The sequence below is a fragment of the Primulina tabacum genome, chromosome 3 (genome assembly GCF_025594145.1).
Source record: "Primulina tabacum isolate GXHZ01 chromosome 3, ASM2559414v2, whole genome shotgun sequence".
Lineage (NCBI taxonomy): Eukaryota > Viridiplantae > Streptophyta > Magnoliopsida > Lamiales > Gesneriaceae > Primulina > Primulina tabacum.
In genome coordinates this window covers 51,207,636-51,214,782 of record NC_134552.1, presented here as the reverse complement: position 1 = coordinate 51,214,782, position 7,147 = coordinate 51,207,636, and the positions used below count along the sequence as shown (strand labels likewise).

General features: G+C 38.0%; 1 long non-coding RNA gene across 1 annotated transcript; it reads left to right on the top strand.

The window, feature by feature from the left end:
• Positions 1-1,742: 1,742 nt before the first annotated feature.
• On the top strand, positions 1,743-2,770 carry LOC142539179 (uncharacterized). Its single transcript, XR_012818849.1, has 3 exons — positions 1,743-1,946; positions 2,031-2,124; positions 2,259-2,770. It is a non-coding gene; the product is annotated as an uncharacterized LOC142539179 (long non-coding RNA).
• Positions 2,771-7,147: the final 4,377 nt, after the last annotated feature.

The following is a 7,147-nucleotide window of genomic DNA, read 5'->3' as shown; positions in this document are numbered from 1 at the left end:
TATGTTGTTGCATACATCTCACGTTTTTTGTTACTATGGTGTAAAGGGGCTGCTGGTGCCGTTGTTTAGGATATTTTATGTCAAGGAATCATGTGGTACAGCTGCTGGAGTCACTGATGGCCAAGGGAGTGAGAGTTATAGGTGGGATCGGTGGTTCTTTGAAGGATGTCGAGTAGATCGAGAGTTTTGGGTTAGTAGTTGTGCATGGCTCGACACCAGCCTTGAAGTCGGACTCTCTTGGATCAATGGAAGGGCTGGGAAGGGGCTGAGCATGGCTGGTCTTGTTCCTTAAGTAAATCGAAGGAGCTTTGGTGAGGGGACTCGGGTAACTTGCTTTGGAGAGGTTCATCGAGTGCTTTGCGTGGGCAGGTTCCATGATCAGTATGGCGGCTAGGGATGGTCCAGGAAGTCTTGGGGAGTTCGGTCTTGAGTCCAGAAAGGGTGTTTAGATGCAGTAAATGTTGGCTCAGTAGTTGGGACCAAGAGATTCAAGCTTAGTTGCCTAGGAGTTTCCAATGAGGGTTGCTGATTTTTTTCCAGCCACTGTCCAGGGTCATATTCAAAGGTTTAGAGGGTTGGTTTGGATGATTTTAAGGCTGTAAATGTGTAACGCCCCGAAAATTTAAAGGTCCACGCGAACCACATGCATGCAATTATTAAATCCTCCTGTATTTTTATTAAATATTTTAATTGCATGAATTAATAATGTTGTGCATATTTGCATGTTTAAAATTATATTTTCTACATGGTTGCATTAAATTGTATTTTTAAGAAATATTCAAGTGACGATCGAGGAACGGGAACCGAAGGCTGAAAAGTGTAAAAATGTTTTTATTGGTTAATTATTTTTAATTATTTAAATTAAGGGTGATGCTTTTTAGTATTTTTGAAATTAAAGGGTTTTGAGGTGATTTTATACGCCGGGACGAAAATTTTATCGGTGTTAGTTTTTCAACTAAAATACGAGCTTTTTGGCAACCCGGTTAATAAATTCACATGTTAATATTTTATTTAAATCCTAAATAAGCACTAATGGGCCTAAACTTGGCTTAATAGGCCTAAACTTTGAATTAATAACCTTATTCACTATATAATATGCAAATCCGCACCCAAAACCCTACATCTTTTTGCATCAAGGATCGGCCACCTATTTTTAAAAATCTGAAAACTCTCTCCCTCAATCACCAACCTCACGGCACACACACACTAACAAGCTAGAAGGAGAATTTCGAAGGGTCCAAGTAGAACAAAGCCAAGGTTCTTCCCGTTCTTCGTCGTCAACGGTTTTTCGTGCGTTTAAAACGCAAATGCACGCCATATATCTCCTTTTCTCATCCATCATGTCATAATATATTTTTTTAAGTTATTTTGTATGAAGCATGAAGTCCAGAATTTTGATGTTCTCGTTTTTCCCATGTGCATGATCTTTATGCAATATCTTTGATGCCATGACTCACATTTTACACCTAAGGGGCTGCCATGATGTCTAGGTATGTTTAAGTAACGCTTTGGTATGAATTGAAGCCCCACTCACCCAAACAAAACACGGATGGAACATCAAAGAAACAAGCACAACCGTTAAACTTGCTGCATGAGGGAAAAGGGGTTACGGGTTGGTACCCCACGGCTGGGCAAGGGATGGCCTGTGAGACCCAATACTTAAATAAGCCCAGCCCATTCCCATTTTTATTATAATAACCCCAACCCATTTGAGAAATCAGAATCGCTCAATTCCAGAAAGCTTTTCCCCCAGCTTTGCAACTCGTCGCTCCTCTCTTGGTTCTGTTTCAGTCGCGTAGCGCCACCGATGGTCGGAGAATAGTGCAGCAGCTTAGCAAACTTTCTTCCTCCATTCTATTAGCTTCCTTCTTGCCTTGTATCGGAAGGTTGCATGCTCGATCGGTCCTGTTTTTCAGCACGGTGCGTGAGCTTCGATTCGGATTTAGGTAATCTTTTGGCTTCGAATTTTGGTTGTTCTTGGTGTATTCGTTTATAAAAGTGAAGAATTGAGCTTTTCCCCTAATTTCCAGCTAGGTTTCCGGCGTGAACAGTATTTCCGGCAACTTGTTCCGGCGAGCCACCTTTGCGAAATTACCGTTGTGCATTCTAGCCTCGAGTATTGAGGTATTAAGTTTGAATTCCAGATTTTGAAAGGTTATATAGGCTGCCCGGATTTCGAATTTTAACCGAGACGATTTATTTTGGTTTAGTCGTTTGGTATGCATTGTATTGAAGTGTATAGCGAATTTATATTGTAGGTTTTATTGTTGGGCGAGTTCAGTCGATAATCCTTAAGAATTTGCCGTGGTATTGTAAGTTGCAATTGAGGTACGTTCAAACCTATATCATTATGACGCTTATATTGGCGTGTAAGAATATTCGGTGAATGTTGTTTGCTATTATGTGCATTGAATGTTTATTTTGTTGCATTCATGCATATATTGTATTGGCATAACATATTGAGCCTTGACTCCTTTTACGGCTATTTATGTTGATTCTGTTGAGATTTATTGAGTCATCAGAGGGACGAGTGGGTTAGGATTAGCCACATTCCCAGATGACAGCTAGGGACGAGCGACTTAGCTACTCGCATTCCCGATGCTACGTGCATGGACGAGCGGCGATTTGATGCTGCATTCCTGGCACGGGTGGCCACTGTTACTGTTGATGATGTTATTCGTTTGGACTCCATTTGGTATCCGTTATTCCATTGTTACCATTCATGCATCGCATAGCATTGCATTTACTTGATATTATTACATGTCCTTTATTTACGTCATGATTTTACTGGTTTGTCTTACTGGGGTCCGACCCCTGTTTTCTTTTGATGTTGTGGTTGTTTTTGATGACATAGCAGGTCATTCCAGGGGTTTTGACGCATCTGGTGGAGCGTCAGCGAGTGGTACCCAGTAGTCAGTCGTTTGGTGTCAGAGTTCCCAGATATTTATATATATATTATGCTGGTTTGATACATTTGCCAGGGAGATGTCCTGTGTAGCTGTATGGTTATGTTTTAATGTTGTTTGAATTTTATTTGTGGTATGTTGTGTCTAGTCCTGGCCAGTGCGGCTGTAGGGTGTTGGTGTGGTTGATTGTGAAACTTATGTTATTTTCGAGCGTATATTGTTATTGTTGTGTTTCGAAATTTTTGGGATGTCCTAATTACGGGGAGGTCATGCCGAAATTTCTGTAGGCCCTAATGAACGTTTTAAACTCGTTTTCGTTGTTTACACCATTTAATCCTTGTTGTGTGGTAATTAAATATCAATTAAGAGCACGGGCCCTGACATGGCCTTGGTCTGGAGGCTAACTAGGGTCGTGGGGGAGTCTAGGGGAGAGTCCTAGCCATGCTAGGACTCGAGGTAAGGGCTGGGGAAGGAGTCCTAGCCAAGCTAGGACTCCTACCCGAGAGTGGTGCCGCTGCAAGCTTAGGTGCAGCAGCGCGCAGGCGTCGCTGCGGTGCAGCCAGGAGCAACGGGCTGGGTTTGAATGAGTCCTTAGGGTCCTAGGTGAGTGCTCAAGGGTCTGGGTCCAGGGACGGGTCACTGCGTTTGGTCCTAAGCACAAAAAGAAGAGTCCTAGTCACTATGGGAGTTCTCGGCCAGCATGGGTTTGGGGTTGGGTGGCTCGTTTTTGTTGTTGGGGCTAGGTTCTTAGTGTTCTAAGGGTCCAGTAGGATAGTTTAAGATGTGGGTCAAGTTTTGGGTCGACATGGTTCGGGGGTAACTCGTGAAAATCGAAAGTTGGCTCGGGGTCGAAGTTTAGGTGTCAATTAGGGTTTTTAAATAAAGAAAAATTGGAAAACGGCTCACGGGGGTGGAGTCGTGGTCCATAAGGGCTAAAATAATATAAAAAGACTAAATTATGAATTTAGGAATTTTATATTAGAGTTTGGGATTTTTCGGGATTAAAACACCGTCAAAACGATTAATTAAAGATTAATTGAAAAGTCTAGCTTTTAAGATAAATAAAATTATGGGAATTTCAATTTAAGCCTAAATAATTATTTGGGACATGTTAGAGTCAAGAAAGCAAGAAAAAATTCAAAATCGTAAAAGGTCAAGTTTAGGGGTAAAACGGTCTTTTTACACCGGAAAAATTAGTAAACGTCATGGCAGTGCCCTAAATGCTATTTTATGATATTATGATTATTTTTAAATGTTTATGAAATGTTCATGATTAAATTATGATTTTTAAATGTCTAAGGGATTTTTATGATTTAAGGAAGACATTTAAAAGACATGTTGCATGCTTGGTTTCAAAAACAAAATTAAATGTTATGCATGATTTTTATAAAGTGATGAGAATGTAAATGTTGAAGGAAGTGAAGTAATTGTGACTAATTCGTTAATGTTGGAGATGTCGTGAGGGTGACGGTCACAGTGGGAGCCCGACGATCGTGTTTCCATTATTACGAATATGAGGTTATGAGGTTTGAAGCAAGAATGGGAATATCATGAGGGGAGAAGGCCCCAGAGGGAGCCCATTTATGGGAGAAGGCCCCAGAGGGAGCCCCGACGATCGTATTTCTATTCGAATCATGATAGGCCAAGGCTCAGTTGACCGGTGAAAGTGTTGTTGATGTCCCCGTCGCCCAGTACTGTGGTTTCATGTAGATGGATCCAGCGATTTTTCATGTTCATGTCATGTCGGGAAAGTAACAATTAACGATCTGAATTCAAAAAAAAAGGAAAAGGAAAAAAGGAAAAATGTTTATGATCATGAAAAATGTTTTATGTCACGTCATGTTGAGGAAAAAAGGAAAATGTGAAGGTTTATGTTATGCATCATTATGAAAATGTTTATATTTAAAGTTTATGCATCTTCATGAAAACGATATTTTAAGTACAAGTATTTTTCACTGTTATATGTTGACTGTATTACGTATTATTCGTTATTAAGATTATGGTGTGTTGAGTCTTTAGACTCACTAGGTGTGATGGATGCATGTGGTTTGGAGAGAGGACTTGATGGGTGATTTTGCTGGACTGTCGGTGCACACAACCCGAGAACCAGCGCTTCTATTTTTCCGCATTTACGTTTATGATTCATGATTTAAGCTAAAGATTTTTAGACTATTTATTTATGCTTTTGAGATATTTTTGAGAGGTTTAGCATGGGCTATTCTTTTCAAATTATTGCTTTTTAATTTTGGTAAACAGTGGACGATTTCAGTTTTACGACTATTTCACCTGATTTTTAAATGCTAGTTGGTTGATGTTTTATTTCAAATGGGAAAATATTTTTATGTGATGGTCGAAAATTGTAAAGGAAAAAAAAAATTTCTAGTACTCTTAAAGCAATAAAAAGGGCAGATGTTACAGTTGGTATCAGAGCAAAGGTCCTGTAAAGGGTTGCGCCACCATCAGCGCCGGAAAGATCAGTCGTCAAGCCTCAAATTTGTAAGTTTTACATGCTTTATATGATTCAGTATGATGTTACCTGCATGACGATATGAAATAAGAAATTATTTGATTTTAACGCATGTTGGTTTTGTGGTGGAATTGGACTATGTTGATTTTTGGGTTTTAGTATTGACGTTTTACTTTTTGGGCTATAGGTTAATCGTGAATATTATGAATGCTTTATGGGACACATAGATTTTATAAGAAAATATTTATGATTCAAGGTTACTCGTCGAATTAATTTTTGGGAATTAGACGTAAGGAATAATGATTTAAGGATTTGCAACGACTTGGGAGTAAGAAAATGTATAAATTGGGATTTTAAGTTTTGATGAAAGGTAAGATTGATTATGAGAATTGACTTTTGGGTAAAAAAAGTTTAAAATTATCGAAATTATGTTATGGGAAACTCTTAGCAGGAAATTAAGAATGCCAAGAACTTATGGGTTAATCGTAAGATTTTTGAAATTAAGGACCAATTAAGATAACTTTTGAGGAAATTAAGAGTTTATTTTACAATTGCTAAGGAATTTGGGGACTAGTTTAGCAATAAACGATAATTGAATGGGTTAAATGATAAGAATTTTGAGGATTTAGACTTTTTAAGAATATTTTAAACCTTGGGATAATTTGGTTATAAGGTTGTAAGGAATGCTAATCAAGGGTTTTTAAGGATGAAACAATATTAGGCTTGAAAATTTTAAGCGCTAGAGGATGCGTTTGGGATTTTAAGGTTGAAATATGATAAGTTGATGAATATTTTGGGTATAAAATAAGGAAAGTAATATACGATAAGTATGATCATCCATCTTTTAATATTGGGAATTGTAAGAAAAAAATTGAAATTCGAGGTTATAATAGTATAGCACTAAGTCATTATGGGTTTTCTTAAGTTGCAAATCGCAAATAAGGATTTAGAAGGAAAATTTAATTGGGATCAAGGAGACGTAAGGACCTTCTAGATTTTAAGTTTTATCATAGTAGCGCAGCGAAAGCGTGGATTTTTGGGATATTAGAACTAAGACTAAACTTTGGGTTATTAAGGATAAGCGAATTTTGAGGACGAAATTCAATTTAGGGGGGGGGGGGGGGTTTGTAAAGCCCCAAAAATTTAAAGGTCCACGCGAACCACATGCATGCAATTATTAAATTCTCCTGTATTTTTATTAAATATTTTAATTGCATGAATTAATAATGTTGTGCATATTTGCATGTTTAAAATTATATTTTCTACATGGTTGCATTAAATTGTATTTTTAAGGAGTATTCAAGTGACGATCGAGGAACGGGAACCGAAGGCTGAAAAGTGTAAAAATGTTTGTATTGGTTAATTGTTTTTAATTATTTAAATTAAGGGTGATGCTTTTTAGTATTTTTGAAATTAAAGGGTTTTGAGGTGATTTTATACGCCGGGACGAAAATTTTATCGGTGTTGGTTTTTCAACTAAAATACGAGCTTTTTGGCAACCCGGTTAATAAATTCACATGTTAATATTTTATTTAAATCCTAAATAAACCCTAACGGGCCTAAACTTGGCTTAATAGGCCTAAACTTGAATTAATAACCTTATTTACTATATAATATGCAAATCCGCACCCAAAACCCTACACCTTTTTGCATCAAGGATCGGCCACCTATTTTTAAAAATCTGAAAACTCTCTCCCTCAATCACCAACCTCACGGCACACACACACTGACAAGCTAGAAGGAGAATTTCGAAGGGTCCAAGTAGAACAAAGCC